At 47.1% G+C, this 18541-nt stretch overlaps 1 long non-coding RNA gene across 1 annotated transcript; it reads left to right on the forward strand.

The window, feature by feature from the left end:
• The first annotated feature begins 6211 nt into the window (after positions 1 to 6211).
• LOC144151685 (uncharacterized) lies at positions 6212 to 15697 on the forward strand. The gene is made up of 3 exons (XR_013318940.1): positions 6212 to 6418; positions 7137 to 7256; positions 14308 to 15697. It is a non-coding gene; the product is annotated as an uncharacterized LOC144151685 (long non-coding RNA).
• The last annotated feature ends 2844 nt before the right edge of the window (positions 15698 to 18541 follow it).

Raw genomic sequence — 18541 nt, forward strand, 5'->3', positions numbered from 1 at the left:
TCTTCCTATGCATATCTTTTCTGCAGTTTGCGCTTTCACCATATCCCTGATCAGGTTACGAAGAAGCTCTAACCCACACCGAACACTGGTAATTGTGCTGTCTATATAACGTAAGGTTAATATTGCCATGATGGCATGGAATTGAGGAGGCACAAACTTTCAACAATTTGCTGTCACCGCCAACGGCTGTTTTGGTTTGATAAGGTAGAGGCTGGGCTTGGTTGCTGCATGTCTGTCTGATGATTTTGATTGTAGGGTTTAACGCGACAACGCAAAGCAGGCGATGAGGCCCGCCGTAGTGGAGGGCTACGGATTAATTTTGATGACGTGGGGATCTTTAACTTGCGCCGACATCTCGTACACACGGGCGTTTTTTTGCTTTTCGTGTCCATTACGAAAGCGGCCGTCGCGGCCGGGAATCGAACCCGTGACCTCGTGTGTGTGTGTGTCTCATTCTTCTACCTTGCTTCGGCTGCTGGCTGTTCTAATTGCCGCTCTTCCCTAATAAAAGCCCCAACCATCTGGAACCGGCTTTGTGTCATGACAATAATTATCTAGACCTTGCGTTTCCAAATGTATTATAATTTTATCAACTCCACCATATTATCAGACCACAGCAGCACAAGGTTTGTATCAAATAGAAACGTTTACTACCACGTGTTCAGATTACGGCTAAATGTCAACTTTCTCTGCAATATCTATTTCGAATAGCCTACCACCTGCTGTGAAAATGTACGTTAGGGGTAAATCCGCCTCTAAAAGACAATCTTTTGCCCTGTTCATTGGTCTTTTCTCAATTTCTCATTTATTGCTAATTAGAATTGGATATGCCGATCTCGTATTGTGGGAGGTGAAGGTTTTCCTCTTTCAATTGTTTAGTTGAGTTTTAATTGCGATAGCATACCCTTCGGCATACTTTAGAGAGTCCCAAAGCTACAGGCTCGAGAAGCAGTTTCCCGGAGGACGCCCAGAAGAGAGCAATGGTTGGGCCCCAAAATCGTCGCTCGAGATCGAGGGGTCTCCCCGTATGCAGGCCTGTGCCGCGAAGGTGTCGTGATCTCGCTGCAGTCAGGGAAGGGCACATCAATAAGAGGATTCGTGTCAGCGGGTTTGGCCGGAGTAGTACAGAAGGGGAAGTTGTTGGCAAACCGGGCATATCTAGGTGGCCATTTACGTGAAATGAATCGACCCATTGTATTATTTTAAATGCAGAGCATTTCAGTAACTCACGATGTCACCCGCGTTGGCGTCCGTAGTCCGCATCGCTCCCCCTACACTATATAAAGAAATAATACATACCGGCGCCAGGTTTCGATCCCACGACTCTGCGGGCGGAACGCAAGGTGCACGTCGCTCTAACCACTGCGCCACAAAGCCGACACAGAGTAGAAGGTTACGAACGCGCCTTATATCATTGACTCATTCAACCGTCGGCCAAAGGTGCGCCCTCTCCCCCGCGTCCTCCTCGCCTTCTCTGCGCTCGCAACACCCTCTCTCGCCGCGTTCGGTTCGCGCTTAAACCACATATGTCGTTTAAGCGCGCTCCGGTCGCTAACATCTGTGGCGTGATCGTGACGTCAACATCACGCGTTCGTGTGGTGGCGCGATTTCGGCGCTATAACACTCTCTCGCGAAGGGCATTGGATTGGATTCGATTGGATTGGCTTGGCTTGGCTTGGCTTGGATTGGTTTGGATTTGGATTGGATTAAAGTGGATTGTGTTGGATTGTGTTGCGTCATAGCCGCTCCACGTTGCGTCATAGCCGCGGCAGGGGGTTCACGGCACGTTTCACGTTTCACCATCGACTTCATCGACAATGTCTACGCTGGAAGACAACAATTACAACAACAACAACCAATACGTAATCCATACGACTTGCAGGCGCGCACCCCGCGGAAATGCTCTGCATTTGATTGTGCCCCTCGCGAGGGGGATGTTTGCATAATGCGTCGACGCGGGCGACGACTGGATGGGAAACTTTTGAAACTTCTTACATTTCTGCACTTTTTCTGCCACGTTTATTGTAATTATTAGCTCTGTATGAACTCGAGGGTCCCAGTACAGTCACTAACCTGGGGATTCTTGTCTGTAGTGTTTGGATTTATGCATTTTTCTGACGCACCTAAACTTATTAAATGCGACGCATCTCTTGCTCGGGGGTATGTCCTTCCTGCGTCGGCGTTGTCCGCACACTCACTGCACATTCGCAACTCTCCTCCGTTCTTCTTTCCGACAGCTGTGCGCAACACTCTCACTCCGTCTCATTATCATAACAGCTGCGCGTGTGCGCTTCGCTGCTCTGGGTGCGCGCAAGTGTGCGCATGCGCGCGAAAAGCGGGAATATAAGCGGGAAGCGCGCTGAGCCGAATCAGTCCAGCGCTAGCTCTCGCACTCGACTTTGCTTGACGATACCTCCGTGCATGATGTTCCGATGAAGACGTGATGGAAGCGACAGTCCCTTCAGCGAGTGGACTGACGCAATCCAACACCAGCGTAAGTCCAAACACTCCCCCCTGATACGTCGCATCACATCAGGTTTTTCTCGCGGAAAGATGGGCGTAATTTTCATCTTAAAGCGTTACGACTTACCTTGAGAAGTGGATGAGAGCCGCAGCAAGGTGCTTGCACTTCTCTGCCAGCACTACTGCGCACCAGCACCGCTCTTCACGATTTTTAGCTCCTTATAACGGCAGCTGGAGCGAAATGCGATGTGGTTGCACGAAGTTTGCGAGCCCAGACCGATGATCTACTTAAGGTAATTGACTAGAATCACGTTCTCTTCCGCAGTAAAACAACACCATTCAAGGCTAAAATCTGATTCTGTGTACCGCAGCAAGCAAACGTGCCTCGGGAGACCTGTTTTGCGACGTCATTGTTATTGTTTATACTACTATTCCCAGACATAAGCTTGAACGTTGAATTTGTGGCGGCCTGCACGTTTCCGCCCTTGCGTAGAAAATTTTGACAAAGACTGCGCTTAACGGAAAACGAAATTTCGCCCCCCATAAAGAACAGCTTCAGCACAGGCCGCAAACAAAAGCCACTTCAGCAGTTACGGGGACTGACTATAAGAAGCAGGAAGTGCCACATCTTAACGCATATCAGCAGACAACCAAGCAAAAAAGCCAGAGAAAAAAAGAATATCATATGACACTTCAACAGCTAATGAAAAACTACGCATAAGCCGAAGAATTGCCTTGAGTTCTGTGGCTCCCGCAAATGTAAAGGTTGCCCCTACCGATACCATCGCCCGAGTGGCTGGACCTGCATAGCCGCGAATATTTTGATAGCTATCGTTAGCAAGGTGCCACTGCTCAAACAAAAGAACTTCGAATAGAAGTGTAATTATTTTCTCCAACATCATCGGGACGCCTTCAGTAGAAACATTTAGCTCTCTTGTTCCAATCTGCATGTCGGTGTCGTTTTCAAGGGTGCTTGACACTTAAACGCATCGCGAAAGTCATCCGAGATCAAGGCGATGTACTGCGCTTCTTTCATGGCCCTCTCTTTGGATGCGACAAGCGTGGGGCAGTAGTGGTGGTACACAAATAACATGTAAAACAGCTTGCAACGAGACACTCTCCAGCCGCCAAAAGATTCAAACTCGCTCTGCCACAAAGAACTGGCTGCCACTCGTCGAGCCGTCTCGAGGCTTAGAAGCGGCACATGGTATGTTCCTGTGGAATAATTCAACAGTGCCCCGAGGCTCTTCTGACAAGCGGCGTAGGTGTGGAATAACTTGGAAGTAGCTGGGCTCCATTCGTGCTTAGAGAATATGTCTTTCCAAAGAGCATCAGCCAGCGGGAAACCAACGATGGCCGAGGGAACCACTAGCTCATCGCTTGCGTTAAAAGTAGATATGGTGTACGCAGGCACAGGTATCACAACGGTGTCATTGATTACATCGATTTGTCTCATACTCGCTGCCTGGTACAGATCGTCTGTAATGCCCGGCAGTAAATCTTTCCTCTCGTTTGACCACCCTGTTTGGAACAAGGTCAACAAGTTCCCCACAAAATCACCAGTAACACTGGGAATTTTTTTGTGGGCGGGCAGTAAATCTGTTGGCAACAAAAGTCGGAGGTTTTTCTGGTAGTTCAGTAGCCTGGTGTGATCAGTTAACGGCATAATGCTCGCGGTTTGCGCCGCAATCTCCGCCAGGATTATCTTGAAAATACGATGAAATACGGTGGCATGCCCCGGGCTGTATGCTTCGATAGAATTCACCAGTGTCAGAAGGGAATGCTCGTACATAATGCTCTTGCAGTACACAAAACGTAGGTTGTACCGAACGCCGACGCTTTCCTTGAGCATTTCGAGTAGGAAATTTGTGACCGCCTTGAAAATGAAAAAGACGAGCGTCGCTGTCCGCCGCCTTTCGTCCAGGAGCACACTAAAGGTCTTTCGAAGCGCATCCACGCTGCTGTGGTAGAGCATTGCAGGAGGATCGCTGCCGCTAACGTTCCTCACAGCCCAGCTCCAGTCGGCCAACGTCAGAGACGATGCCAGTTTGGCCACGTCATGGAAGGTCGCCAGGACAGCGTTCCCAAAAGTGAAGTCTTTATACTCCACACCCTTTCCAAAAGTGACGTCAAGATCGCGCTCCAAATCTTCTATATTCTTCAGGGTGACGCTTAGGTTCAACATACGGTTAATGGTATGAAGACAGTCCTGGCGTAACCGCTGGTACCGGTCCGAGAGGTCGCCTCTTATGCTCGGCACTGTCCTTGTTAAGAGGAGTACAGCAAGGACCCCCGGCTTCCTCAGGAGGTGCATGTCCTTGAAGTATACCCCGCGAGGAAAGCCACCACGGCCGTACAAAGCGACGACAGGATGGGAGATTATGTTGTGCCTCACTGCCATCTGGAGCAGGAACAGCAGAAGGTCCCGTTCGGACCTCGGCACAGCGGTGTTCGGCAGTAAAGCCCCAAGATACGTGGCCGCGGTTGAGCCCCCTAGTTTCTCTATGTTACCCATCGCGCTTAGGCAGGACTGGAACAAACGGTACACCGCTATCCCTGATTTGCGGGCAGGCGGCCAGTACAGTTCTCTGTCCGAGCTGAAAACGGGGTCACCCAACGCCGGTGGTTCTCGTTGTTCGCGATATACGCCACAAACGTAGTCGTACAAGAAGATGCATGGGTTCAGGGAAAAGTTGACGTGGTAGAACAGCCACTCTGTCTCACGGAGGCAGCAGCTGGGAGGGTCAGTGACGGAGGCGCGCTGCCTCGAACTGGACAGGCCAAAGACAGTCGCCGCCACCAGGAGCAGGAGTGCGGCCACCACGAACTCTGCGACGATTGCTTGGATCGTGCAAAGGGTGGCCTTCCTGGGAACTTGGACGGTAGACGCGTTCTGTGTGGCGTTCGCCGGGCTTGGTGGTGCATATTGCTCAGCATCCTGCATCAGATAACAGGAAAATCGCCGGTTTAGCTATGGTGACAGCGCTTATAACGGAAACCGTACTACCTCCTTGGATTGCTCACCTGCTAACCGCTTTTTTTAACACAAAGGTGTACTACAAACGTCGAGCGTTTTTCCATGGATGCGGAAGTTCACCTTCCTTTGAACGCAACTGCGACACACCCTTGCAGCGCATAATGTGACGCACCATACCCGATTTCGGCGCTGCGCACAGGGCCTCGCTTTCAGTTAGTTTAAATTAAAAAAAATGCCCCCGTTTCCCCGAAGGGAATCGTGAGGAAGTGCGAATGCATTTCTTGCGCCGAGAGTACACGGCGTAGTAATTCTGACATCGCCTTGAGAGGCGCCCAGCCAGCGAACGGTCTAAACTGGAGCAGAGCGAGCAGGAGACTGTAGCGAGAGAGCGCGCGCGAGCCGACCCACGGAGGTCTGGCGGTTTATCGCTGCATATATAGGGGGTACGCCGCGCCGAGCGCGCCGAGCCAGGTAGCTGCGAGAGGAGGCGGGCGCGCGAGAGAGAGGGGTGCGCGCGCAGCTGCAGCCAGCGAGGAGAGAGGAGGAGCGAGCGAAGGGGGAGGGACGCGCGCAGCGGCACACGGCAGCTGCCGAGAGAGGAGGTGGGGTGCGTGACGTCACGGCGCGGGGGAAGGAGAGGGATGCGCGCGGCGCACACCGCCGCACCGCGAGGAGCGGTGACCTGCCCTTCAGGAGAGGAATTAACCGACCTTTTGGGCGGGTGAGGAGCATTGCTAGGCGGATGTGACGTCACGTTTGCTCGTAGCGTTCCCGCGCGGTATGTTTACATTTTTCCGAGTGCTGCCTACACGGCGTACGTGCCGTAGCGATTCAAGTAGTCGCGTTCACAACGCAAGAATTCATAAACTGGCGATGGTTGTCGCCCTGTCAGTCGTCGTTCAACAGCTCCAGCGTCTTCTGGCACTACAGCTTTGCAGTTATCTGTGGGCGTTCAACTGTCCACCATCGGCCGACCAGGTGAGTGTTTTTTGGCGGGTTTGCAATCAGTTCGCATATCTCCTACTGCGAAGCTTGCTTTCTGCTCGCGGCAGTTATATTAGCGTCGTTTACGAAATTCTTAACGGCGCGTTCTCACCGTCTTGCATTCTCTGTTCGCGTCTGTCGGCGATCGCGAGCTGTTGACGGTTTGTTGCACGGCGCGGGAACTCGCTCGCATTGCAAACCCGTCTCGCCCATGACGTTTCCTTGTCTCTTTAATGTGGCGTCATTAACATCACTTGTTTTCCTCGACGCTTTTTCTAGACAACGTGCCTTGTGCTAACCGATCTTAATATTGTAACAAAAATGAACTTGCAGTACGATCTGTTGGTGAAGTTAGGAGCGTGACAGGTCCCTGTTGGCAAGGTTTTCGTGTGTGCGTGTTGTTCGTGAGGGCGTTGTAACACGCTACTTTAGCCTGTTGCACTCGTTGCTGCATCCAGCACTTTTGCTGCCCGGAGTGCCTGCCAAGGGATGCTTACGTCGTTATGTGTTTTCATCTTTAATAGTGGGGCCAATCGGCGTTCAATAACCGATGGAAATTCAGCGGGAACGACCTGGATAACGCAGGGCGGGCAAGAGCACTGCTTGTGTGGTCTTCGCTTTCGTTTGCCCTTTTTTTAGTCATCCTAGATTGTTTACTTACTGCTGCCTCAACGGTGCTTCATTCCTCATGTTCCATTTATTTCTCTTGCAGCATCTCCTGACTGCAGTCACGGTGCCCCTAGCCTGCCTGCAGCACTCATCCTGCCATTCTAGTGCAGGCCACTTGTCACAACCAAACGGGTTCCCGACTTTTCCTGGCTTCTATTTGATGGTATACTTTAGATCCACCAGTGCGTTCTCACTCCGTGTACATTTCAAGCGAGGGTTTACAGTAACACGGTAGTTGATAGCCATGAAGACAGCAGCGTGTGTACTAAAAATCAAGTTTAGTTATTTATGCCAATGTCAAAAAACCAACCTGGTCTATGCATCCATTCCAGCCTGACATTTTCAAATACAAGTCTTTCAATAACTAGTGAAACAATGAAGAGGTAGGGATAGCTCATGCACTGCTTAATTACTACCTTCATTTTTTTACTGTTGAAAATTTATGGATGATGCTATATGTACCACCTAGTGAAGTCCCACCAGAAATTGTTATATGCACTACCGATATAGCACAATCTATGAGGTGGGCTGGCGTGACCTTCGGGCAAACAGCACCGTACGTGGTTTCCGTCACAACAGTTTGCACTGTAGTCTTGGGCGTGTAATGGGTTATGGCTGACCACAGGGCCGTTTACAGTGCTTTCCAGCTTCCAGTGGAGGCAGGAACACATAAATTATGTGGTCGGCCAGGGCACAGTACATGGTGTTAGTCAACACCATAGATATACCGTGCCTCGGATGCCCGCGTCATATATATATATATTTTTTAATTTTACTCTTGAGTTTTGTGTAAGCAAGGATGTATCTAGTGCCCCTATGCTGTCTATCCTTGGTTTTTGTAAACACTAAGTAATATCGCACGGTAGCTTTATTCGTCTTAATGAGATTTCTCAGGTGCCAGATTGCTCAGATCTCACATTGTTTCCTATGGCTGCAGGGATGTACAATGTCTTGGGTTCGATTCTTGGCTGCCGGGGCTGCATTGAATTTATAAAGCCAAAAAAATTAACCTTCTGTACACGATGTCTTGGTTTACGCTAAAGATCCTTGAGTGAGAGTTCTACCACACTGCCCTGTGCCTCATAGTGTGAAGTGACCTCAGTTTACTCGATTATGATGCAATTACTTAATGCCTTTTCATGTAAACTCTTGAGTGCAAACGGGAGAAGGTGCACCTACCTCGCCTTGAGCTGTTAGACTAAGTTGCCTTTTTCGCACGACATCTAAGCTGTGTGAGAAAGCCATACAGGGCTAAGAATGTTGTAAGAAATGCCTCTTACGTGAGGCAGCTCATACATAATGTTTAAAAAAACCGTGTCACATTATTTTGCAGTGCGCTCTTTAAACGTTTTACACCCCTCCTACCGCCCTGCTTTTATTGTTAATAAAGGCACTTTGCATATGTAGACACGGGAAAATGAAGCAGAAAGACATTAGATATTTTTTTCAGCTGGACAGTGTCGCAGGCTATGCACCTGACGCAATGCTGTTTGTTCATCACGGTTTGCACTGTGCTTTGAAGCAATTTGTTACCAAGGTCAAAAGATTCACTTGGCTATTTCATGTCAGGAATGATACAAAGGGATCATCTGTGGAAGCAATGCCCATCTTATTCTTGTCATTTTGTAATTTATGAGAGCTGCTGCAGCCAAGCATTCTATGGTATATTTATGAACTAGAAAATACATGGAAAAGGCAGTCTCTAAGCTGGAGGGAAACTATCGAGTAACATATGCATTTAGTTTAAATAGTGGCGTGTTGCCCAACTGCTGGGCAACCGCATTAAGTTTATGGTGTGCTTGTGATTTGTTCAAGTATGTGAACTAGTCTTAGGCATTTACGTGTTGATAAAAGAATTCCGTGCTATCTTCATTCATTCACTGCAACTCGTTTGTGCTCATGGGGAGCATTCGGAATATGACCCTTAGCATGATAAAAATCAGAATACGCTTTACTCAGTTGGACTCAAGATATACCTGATCAGGACACGTCTACTCCTGAATGCTTAAATACCTGATCACATAAAAAATGGCCAACTTAACAAGCTGCAGGAAAAGAAGCAGCCCCATTCCTTCACCATAAAATAAAAAGAAGACAAGAAGAAACTATTTTACATTTGAAAAAGGTCCAGGTGAGGCTGTTGTTTCTTACGCTTTCAAGAATACATTAATACTGTTGTTGTTTTACAATATAAAGTGAATTTTCCTTACACTACTTCCTCGACTTCAGTTGATTTCCTTTCTGGGTGACCTATGAGACCAAAGGTGCAATGTAATTAACAGTATGGCTATGTTGGTTGTAAACATGATAGAAAAGGAGCACAAAAATATGCATGGCAAAACTCAGGACTTTTGTTGTGTTGTTTTTCATTTATAGTTAATTTTGTTTTGTCCTATGGCACAATGCAATTCTCGAAACCAGCTTTCCTCAGAAACCTATTGAGCACAATTTTTCATACTAGGCAACATTACATGCAATGGCTGCACAACACTTTTTGCCTGAATATAAATGTGGCTTAAAAATGTCTTTGTTATTTTGAAGCAGGCAGTTTTCATTGCCAGTCAGACAAAATGGGGCCAGATGCCATCTGTGCAGAACCGCATGTGACCGCACCATGGGAGGAGGAGGACAAACATTTTATTGAGCCTTTAAAGGCCCCTTAGGGGACGTGGTGACCGGCGTACCGGTGTCCGCAGCAGCCCTCGCCGTGACCACCCGTTGGGTAGACAGGTCGGAGCTGCCCAGTGCCTCAGCCCAGTGCCCACCGTCTGCTAAGAGAGGATAGGGGTTGTGGGGACAGTTCCAAAGAAGATGGTCCAGTGTTTCCACTGCTCCACAGGCTGTGCAGTTGGTGGAGGGGTAGACGGAAGGATAAATATGGTGCAGGTGGTAGCGACATGGGAGGGTATGGGTTGCACCAGTCGCCATAGCCGTTCTTCCCTGTTGGATAAATCCGGGTGTGCGGGGGGGTAGCTGGCGGCGTGAGAGGCGGTAATGTGCCGTAATGTCTTGGAAGGTCAAGAGACTGTCCCGAGCTGATAGGGCTCCGTGAAAGGGTTCGAGGCTAGGGCCTGCTCGGACGGTGAGCTCTCGAGCGGCCCTATGTGTGCCTCATTTCCCCCCACACCCATGTGGGCCGGAGTCCAGATCAGCTTTATTTGTATGGTAGGAGGATTTTTGAGGAGAATTCCAAGCGCCAGGGGCGAGATCATGCCTCTGGCGTTATTTCGAATGGCCGTTTTCGAATCCGAGACGATAGTGATAGGGGGCGGCCTATGTGTAAGGGCTAGCGCAATAGGTGATCGATAAAAAGCGCAAAGGCTCATGGGTACGTTGTCTGCTCCAGCCACTTCCGGTTCGAGATCTCGCCTGGTCTCCCGTACGCCGGCGGCTTTCACGTGCGTGTGTGCGTGTTGTTTATTTATCACAGAGTGCTAACCTTTCAGAGAAGCCCCTAGTAGAATTCATTGTTGTTACACCTTGAATGTGCGAAGCATGAGTGGTTTTTTTTTTTTTTTTTTTCAGTGGAAACAGATAAACAACAAGCACAAGCGCGCGTGAAAGCCGTCGGCGTATGGGAGGCCAGGAGAGCTCTCGAACCGGAAGTAACAGAACTCCGCGGGAGCAGACAATGCACCCATGAGCATTTGCGCTTTTTACCGGTCACCTATTGCCGCCTCTTCCGCCTCAGCGGGTCAGTTGGTGCGGTCTGTTTGGGATTTAAGAGGAGGAGTGTTGGGATAGTTGATTACTACTGCGACAGCGTATGCATCCTGCCATCAATAGCAAGCTGCGTCCACGTAAACTGTAGTGGGGTGGACGGGGTATTTCTCTGTAAGTGCTTGTGCTCGTAGTTCCCTACGCTGCTTGTTGAAAACAGGGTGATATTGCGCGGTAAAGGGTAAATAGTGAGGGAGCCATGAATGTCGGCTGGTACCGGGAGCCTGTCATCGCAGAGGATAGGGGCTTTAAGGTTAAGAGTAACAAGGAGAGTGTGACCGGTGGGGGTGGATGAGAGCCTATTTAGCTGACCGATAAGGTGGGCTTCAATGAGTTCCTCCGCAGTATTGTAAATGCCGAGTTTCTCGAGTCTGGCAGTGGTAGTGCTCTGAGGGATTTGTAGCGCCGTTTTTTAGGTCTTTCGAATGAGGCAGTTGACTTTAGAGAGTTCGGTACGCGAGGGCAAGAGATACGGGAGAGAGTAAGTGAGAAGGCTGAGCCCAAATGCCTGTATCAGCCGGATACGCTCCGTTTCTTTGAACCCCTTGTAGCGGGCAGCAATCCTGCGGATGAGGGCGATCGTCTGATTCACCTGAGAAGTCAGCTGTGCTAGGTACTTAATGTTTGCACAATTGCGCTGTATGCAGAGCCCAAGTATTTTCAGGACTACCACTTGGGGAACATCTCTACCATCAATCCGGACCTCAATGGTGGGTGTCTGGGCTGGGTTGCCGGTTGATTTGGCAGGGAGGATTAAAAGCTCAGATTTTTCAGGTGAGCATCCAAGCCCAACTTGCGCGGCGGCGGTAACTAAGTCAGCTCCCTGTTAGAGAACCTCCTCGATTTGAAAGTCGCTGCCTCTGGTGGTCCACAGCGTAATATTATCGGCGTATATGCTGTGGAGTAAGCGAGGGATCGCGGCGAGCTTACTGGGAAGGTGGATTAGGGCAATGTTAAATAGGAGTGGGGATAATACTGCGCCTTGAGGCATGCCAATGGTTGGGAAATGGATAGTGTCGGATTGTAGGTCACCGAGCTGAATAACAGCCGTGTGGTCCGAAAGGAAGTTACGGATATAGTTGTATGTGCAACGACCCGGAGTGAAAGTGGCAACGTTACACAAAATAGCCTGGTGTGATACGCGATCAAAGCTTTCTAAAGATCAAGTGCCAAAATGGTTCAATTATCTACCTTTGAAGGGGCAGCGATAATTCCGTGTTTTAATTGCAGGAGTACATCTTTGGTTTCCGCACCATGGGAAGTGTTGTCCAGTTTTTTGCAAATCGCTTGTTAGCCCTACGGGAACCGCAAAACGTGTAGTGAGTGCCATAATCTTTGTCTCTTTGTCTCAGTAAATTGACGTGAAACCTTTTTCCTCCTTACTTAAAACAGATTTCCTTTTTTGTTGTTTGATGCTGTTTACAGCAAGCACTTTTTTGTAGAGAAAAGGAACTGCCACCTGAAGAAAACACCTCTGCTTCAAAAATGCACTGATCAAGATTAGTATCATACTACAATGAGAACATATAAATGTTAAAATGTGAAAAATTAGCCATATACACAAATAACTAATGAAGTGTGCCGCTGCACAAATTGGTTTTCAATACATAAACAAAGGAGTGCTTCAAAGAGAACGGACAAGAAAAAGGGCAGGGGTGTTCTGTTTCACTACAACCTAAAATGATGCTTTGGCTCTCAGGAAGATTAGGTACACTATTTATATGGTACTAGGAAGTGTCCAAGCAGCATTTCTGACTCGCCCCGTCTTTCTACGAGCATTACTGACAGTTTCTCTCTTGTTGATCGAAGAAAAAAGTGAAACGTGCTGAAAGCATCAAATCTGCATTCGCACCGTTCAGTTGCATGGTCTGGCTCATTAACAAGGAACCACACGACAAACAGACGTGCTCACACGTCAGCTCAGAGTTGCGTATCGAGAAATTCTGGGCGAGCTAGAGAAGCTTGCCAGGTCTTGAACTTAAACATCAATAAAGCATGCATTATGCGACAAACCAACGACGACAGAAATAGCTACCTTCATACTGGGAAAGTGTTCGAACCACTGCGGCGTGTTAACGCCGCGATCAGAAAGTTGCCACACCAGCTTGACAGCCCTGGCGCGAATCGTGTGTCAGTCCGGCCCACAATTGAAGACTTCCGCGTTATTACCGTGATTTGTGGCAGCCAGATTGGTGGGATCGACCCATGGATGATCGGTCAGAAGCAGTGACAAGCAGCCATGTTGACCCTCCGAACGCTTGAAAGTACGTGTAAACATATAAAAAAGTGTTTCTGACTGCACCTAGATAATGCTATATCGGTGGTGGGTATAGCACTTCATAGGTTGTATTCACTGGTGTGGCCCACAAGTGGGCGACCCTGTGTGTGCGCCGCCATGAATGTGCCGCAGCGTCTGTGATACGTCGGACTCCATGAGATTGCAGTAATGGACCTTTTTCTATTACCAATCTGCACATGCGCGGGCTGGTAATCCGCCATTCTAGGCAGTCGTCTCGGGCAAAACAAACAAAAGGGTGCCCCCTCCACTTGTTGCTGGGGTAGCAGCTATGCTTTCTAGTGATGCAAGTTTTTATTTCTTCTTTTTCGATAGCATGTGGTGAGTTGTGCGTGTACACAAAGGATTTCAAAGGAAAGGGGTGAAGACTTGAGGTTGACCACGGTACGAGCACATGGCTACCAGCAAGGGGGTGAGCGGTGCAAGCATGGCACAACTCGGGAGATGGCATCACGTGCACTGGCTTCATTTAATATAAATATAGAATATAAATATAAACCGGCGTGTGCATAAAGCATTTCTTCGAAAGCAATATTTGGTTTTTGTTTTCAACTGTTCATTAAATGGCACTTGTGTCAACATCGGTAGTCGCAGGCAACTGCAGCTTTGCCTCTGGCATGCCGTGTCGCTTTCGTTCATAGCCGCAGTTTCACTCTACAGTGATGCAAAGTTCTTGAGGGCAAGGAGAGCACCACCACGTAATTTGAGTGCAATTAATAGGTCTTCTCTTAATACTAAGGCCGACAATCAGGTTGAAGTGGTGCAGACGATATGCACCGAGGTTTTCTTTTTTCTGCGAGGTGTGGGCACAATGCGCAGGCACAGACGTGGTGGTTTCCAGTGTTGTCGGGTGAAGAAATCTCCCTCTGAAATTTTCAGTGAATACCATCTATTGGGTTACAGTCCAGTATTTCTGAAAGGTTCTCTGCTATTGTGTCAAATTTTTTAGAGCAGTCATGGTCGCTAAGATGGTAGTCATGAGAAGCTGAATCGCTGTTCCAGAGGAGGCTGGAACAACTGCGCTATTGCTCCGCTTGTTCCCAGGCTTGGGTTATGACATCAGTGTCCTGACAGCACCACACCTAGCTTGCTCATCCCAGAGCTTGCAGTCTCCTCCTGATGCATTTCTCTTGCTCTTTGCTCCACCTCCTTTCCATCTTGAGGTTCGTGCTTAAATACTCTCATCATGTCTTTGCAGCACCTGCTGACTGGGCTCTAGCCTGTGCCTGCTGGTGAAGAGAAGTTTGCTGTGAGACGAGGGTCTTGACAAGCACGTAACTCCTGTTGTTAAAGTGAAGCTTTCAGGACCTCACTGATTACATTCAATGTGGCTACATAATGCACTGCAGGAAAGCTAACTTTACACAGTGAGTTTCACAAAGCGATGAGGATAAGCAAAAGCACATCAAGCACCTCAAGAAAAAACGCTTTCCATGGTCATAATGGAACCAGTGTCCCTTTCATTATGAAACCATTGTCTGTCAGACTGCACCCTTCTGATACGGTCGAAGCAGTTTAGATTTTGGACTTTGGCTCAAGTCGCAAGAGAGAGAGAGAGAATAAACTTTAATTAAATGCGCAAAATGCTTCAGAGAGGTGTCCTCATTCCAGGATGCCTTGAGCTCAAGCCGCGTTGACAGTCCTTTTGATCAGGCGCAGCTGACCTTTGAGGCCGGAGCTGGCCAGAAAGCTTCGAGTTAAAAAGGAACATCAGTTTTTGATCAAAAACTTTATTTTTACAGTTATGATGATAAGAATCGGGGGATGCATGTGGTTTTTCATTGAAACTGTAGATATGAAATTTGTTTCTGTGTAATACGACTCTATTCACATTTATTTGGATTTGTATGTTTGATGTTAAGACAGCCTTTATAAAAAAACTGCTGGAGGGGCGCTGCTGAATAAAGTACCAGTTAACTGTGCACAAGTCAAGGAGTGCAATAATACTAGCATTATCATTCTATCTGGTCTGTAGCAGAAGTTACAGCCATGTGAAGTTTGGGCCTAGAAAATGGGAACCAGGAAAACTGGTGTTGCCATCCAGGCCCAAACTTCAAACAGCTGTCATTTCTGCTACAGACCATATATAATGATAATGTTAGTCTTATGGCAGTCAGTCCTTGATTTGTGCACAGTTCACCGGTACCTTGTTCAGCTGCATCCTTCAAGCAGTTTTTTTACAAAGGCTGTCAAAAAATCAAACATAAAAGCCAAATAAAGTTGAATATAGTTGTTTTACACAGAAACAAACTTCATATCTACAATTTCAATGAAAAACCACATGCATCACCCAATTTTTATCGTCCTAACTGTAAAAACCATGTTGTTTTTTTTTGTTTAAGACCAGGGTGCCCCCTTAGAAAAAAAGAATTTGAGTTTTTTGGTAGACAGCCCGGTAAAAGACCCCAAAAGCAAAGATTGTGGTGTGTTTCCACCATACTACTCTAGGGTGCTGGTGGCAACTGCCCTGGATGAATTGCTTTTAAACTTTATTTCAGGAAATGAGTGAAGATCAATCCCCTTTTGCGGTGGGGTGCTACATGAATGGTTCATTTTTAGCCACTAGATTCAAATGTCATGTCTTCATCCTCTCTCTAAGTCTTCATCCCCTCTCTAAGGGGTTTTGGCACCTCCCCTTAAGGGTGATTGACCTTGACTTGTGACAGCCATGCAGCACTTTTTTCATTTGTAACATCATGGCAATTCGCAGTCCCACTTCCAGTTTGTTTCCTCCTACTGTGTACTGTGGAGTACAGACTACTGGGTGGTAGTAGTGTCGCCAGCAAGCAGTCCTCTAGCTCCCACGTTGCTGTTCATCTATACCATCCAGCCATACGCCTGGTTGATAAGAAAGTACAGTGGCTACTAAGACTCCCAACCCTTAATTTTGTCCATTTGCCGTATTCTTCGTCTCTGTTCAGCTGCATGGGAAGGTTCAGCCGCAGCTGCTGTGCTCTTCTATTGCTCAGTCTCCTATCCAGAGAGTTCCTCTCCACAGTTAGGTGCAAATCTGTGGTTGTCAGTTTCATCATTGCTCTCTGTTACTTGTTCTGTCATGTGTTCATTAGTTGCTGTAATTGCAAGAAAAAAAAAACGTGCACGCTTTTGTCTTACGGCACGCTTTTGTCTTACGACAATAATGGCTCTTTTTTTAACGTTTATTGAAATGTAAAAAAATAACACCCGGGGGCCTCTTGCTAGTGCATCAGACCCCCTTAGAAGTAGCGATTAGTTACAGTTCACGACGAGTATGGGTGGGAAATAGCAAGGGAAAAATAGTGGGTCGGTATATGAAATGCAGGAGTGTGTCCCACACTGCCTCCGCTAAATTAGGTGGGTACGAGGGACGCAAGAGATCATTTAAGGAATTTGGTTATAAGTTAGTGGGAAGGGTGTCTAGGAGAACCTGCCTTTCAGTTTAACTCAGTTTTCTCGTGAGGGATTCCTTGCTTGATTGTCATCTGAGCTTGGACGTTGCCTGTTTGAGCTATCACTTTTACTTGCATGCTGTTTGGACTTTTGATCGCAGTGGCTTTGAAACTTCGCCGCTTGATTTTGCTTGACGAAAGCTTCGTGTTCAACTGTCGTCGTCATTAGAATGTGAGGTGCACCATTTTTGTCTAATTTTGCATCTCGATGCACCGCTATCCAAGATTCAAACTACTTTGACCATGTTGCAATGGTGTCACGGAATAGATGTTGGTTTCACACCGCGAGGGTCCTGATTTGTTTCTGACTGCAGGAAGCGTTTTTTTCTTTCAGCACTTCTTTACCCACGATCATTATCATTGTCAGATAAAGTTGGCTTTTCTGCAATGCCTTTTTGGCATGGCATATTCCACTGGTGAGTCATAGAAAGTTTTGCTTTAAAATCAGGGTCTTCAAGCACTTTTGGTCCAGTGAGTAGCAATCTGCACGTATTTGTAACCATACAATACTGAGTTACCACCCTTGGATCCTTCCCGTCTTGTGCCAGCAGTCTCGTCATCCAACACATGAAAGTGCCCTCGACTTTTGCCCGCACTTTTCACTTATGCCTGACCCAATAACTTTTGTTGATTTCCAGTGTTGCGCATGTCACATTTTCATTCAGGGTCACCTTGGGGCAGATAAGCGCCTGCTTGTATTTTTATCAAGTGGTTTTAGCCGCGGAGCATGCTTCGCACTCTTGTGTGAGCAGCATTATGGTGCCTTGTTGCTTGTCCAGCAAGTGATGTGATGCCATGTCAATAAACATTTTTCAGTGTTTGTGATGACTTTGGTGTTTTCTTGGCTTCACTTTCATATAGTGAGAGTTGCTATCCATCAAGAAGCATACACTTACAAATGCTAGGTATTCATATTTTTTCTTGGGAAGACATTTACAAAGTTTCGTTGGCAACACAGCATAACATCAAAACAAATAAAAACAACTAAAATGGCAAATGTGGCATATTTTTAAAATTAATAAACGGTGGAAAAACAACACAGCACCAGAGAGAGAGCACGAAAAGTGACAGCACTGCCTGTTTGTACCATTCTGTTGTTTTCGTGCTAAATATTTTCAAATAAATATGCAAGGAATGCAGTTGAAGTAGGGTAACTTTTTATTTGAGCTTGTCTCTTGGACATACAAGTACATTTCTTGAATCGATTGCTGGAGGCAATTTTCGATATTGGGCAAGCACTGGATTCTCGAATGGACACAACAGTACGTTTGTTCAATTCTTATTTGGAATTGCATTGTGCAGTTTAACCCGTACAAAACATTTGGCCAAAGTCCAAAGCATTGGTTTAGGTAGAACAGAAAAAAAAAATGCCTGTGTGCCAAGATTTCGAAGCATGTCAAAGATTTATAGGTGGCCTGACTTAACCTATAGCCCTCCACTGCAGTTAACCTTCATAGCTGGCCCAAGATAAGCTGAGCTTTTCCTCGTGAAACCTAAAAAGTTGAATTTTGATGCTTACAGCTACGCTGTGCAATGTATAAGCCTAGCATAATTTACTCTTCAGTATTTTTACTCTATCCAGGTTTTATGTTTATTACACCACAATCAGTTTGCAGCCAGTGTTGAATTGACGAGCGTCAACCAATTCAGGTTGAAAGCACAAAATGCTTTAACAGAAATCGCAGTCTTCACATGTGATCAAATACGTAGTTCTTTAACACTAAACAAGGCTACTGCAGAATGCTAGGAGCGTAAAATATACTCGATGAGGTGCAGTTGGCCAGTGTGTAATTTAAGCAGCATTGTTTTAAGACAAACGGAAATTGGTGAAATAGCCATAAGCTTCTGACAGCAGCTATCATCGTGACTGGCCAATTCACCTGAGTGGGGATGTTACGGCTATGTGCTGTAGCTTAAAGGCCAACTGCACTCAAATTTTTGTTTGTCCAAATTCAATCCAGATAAGTAGTCTATGCTCTTGAAGTCACCATGGCGAAATCCTTA

The sequence above is a fragment of the Haemaphysalis longicornis genome, unplaced genomic scaffold (genome assembly GCF_048455015.1).
Source record: "Haemaphysalis longicornis isolate Haplotype H1 unplaced genomic scaffold, Haemaphysalis longicornis Haplotype H1 scaffold_9, whole genome shotgun sequence".
Classification (NCBI taxonomy): domain Eukaryota; kingdom Metazoa; phylum Arthropoda; class Arachnida; order Ixodida; family Ixodidae; genus Haemaphysalis; species Haemaphysalis longicornis.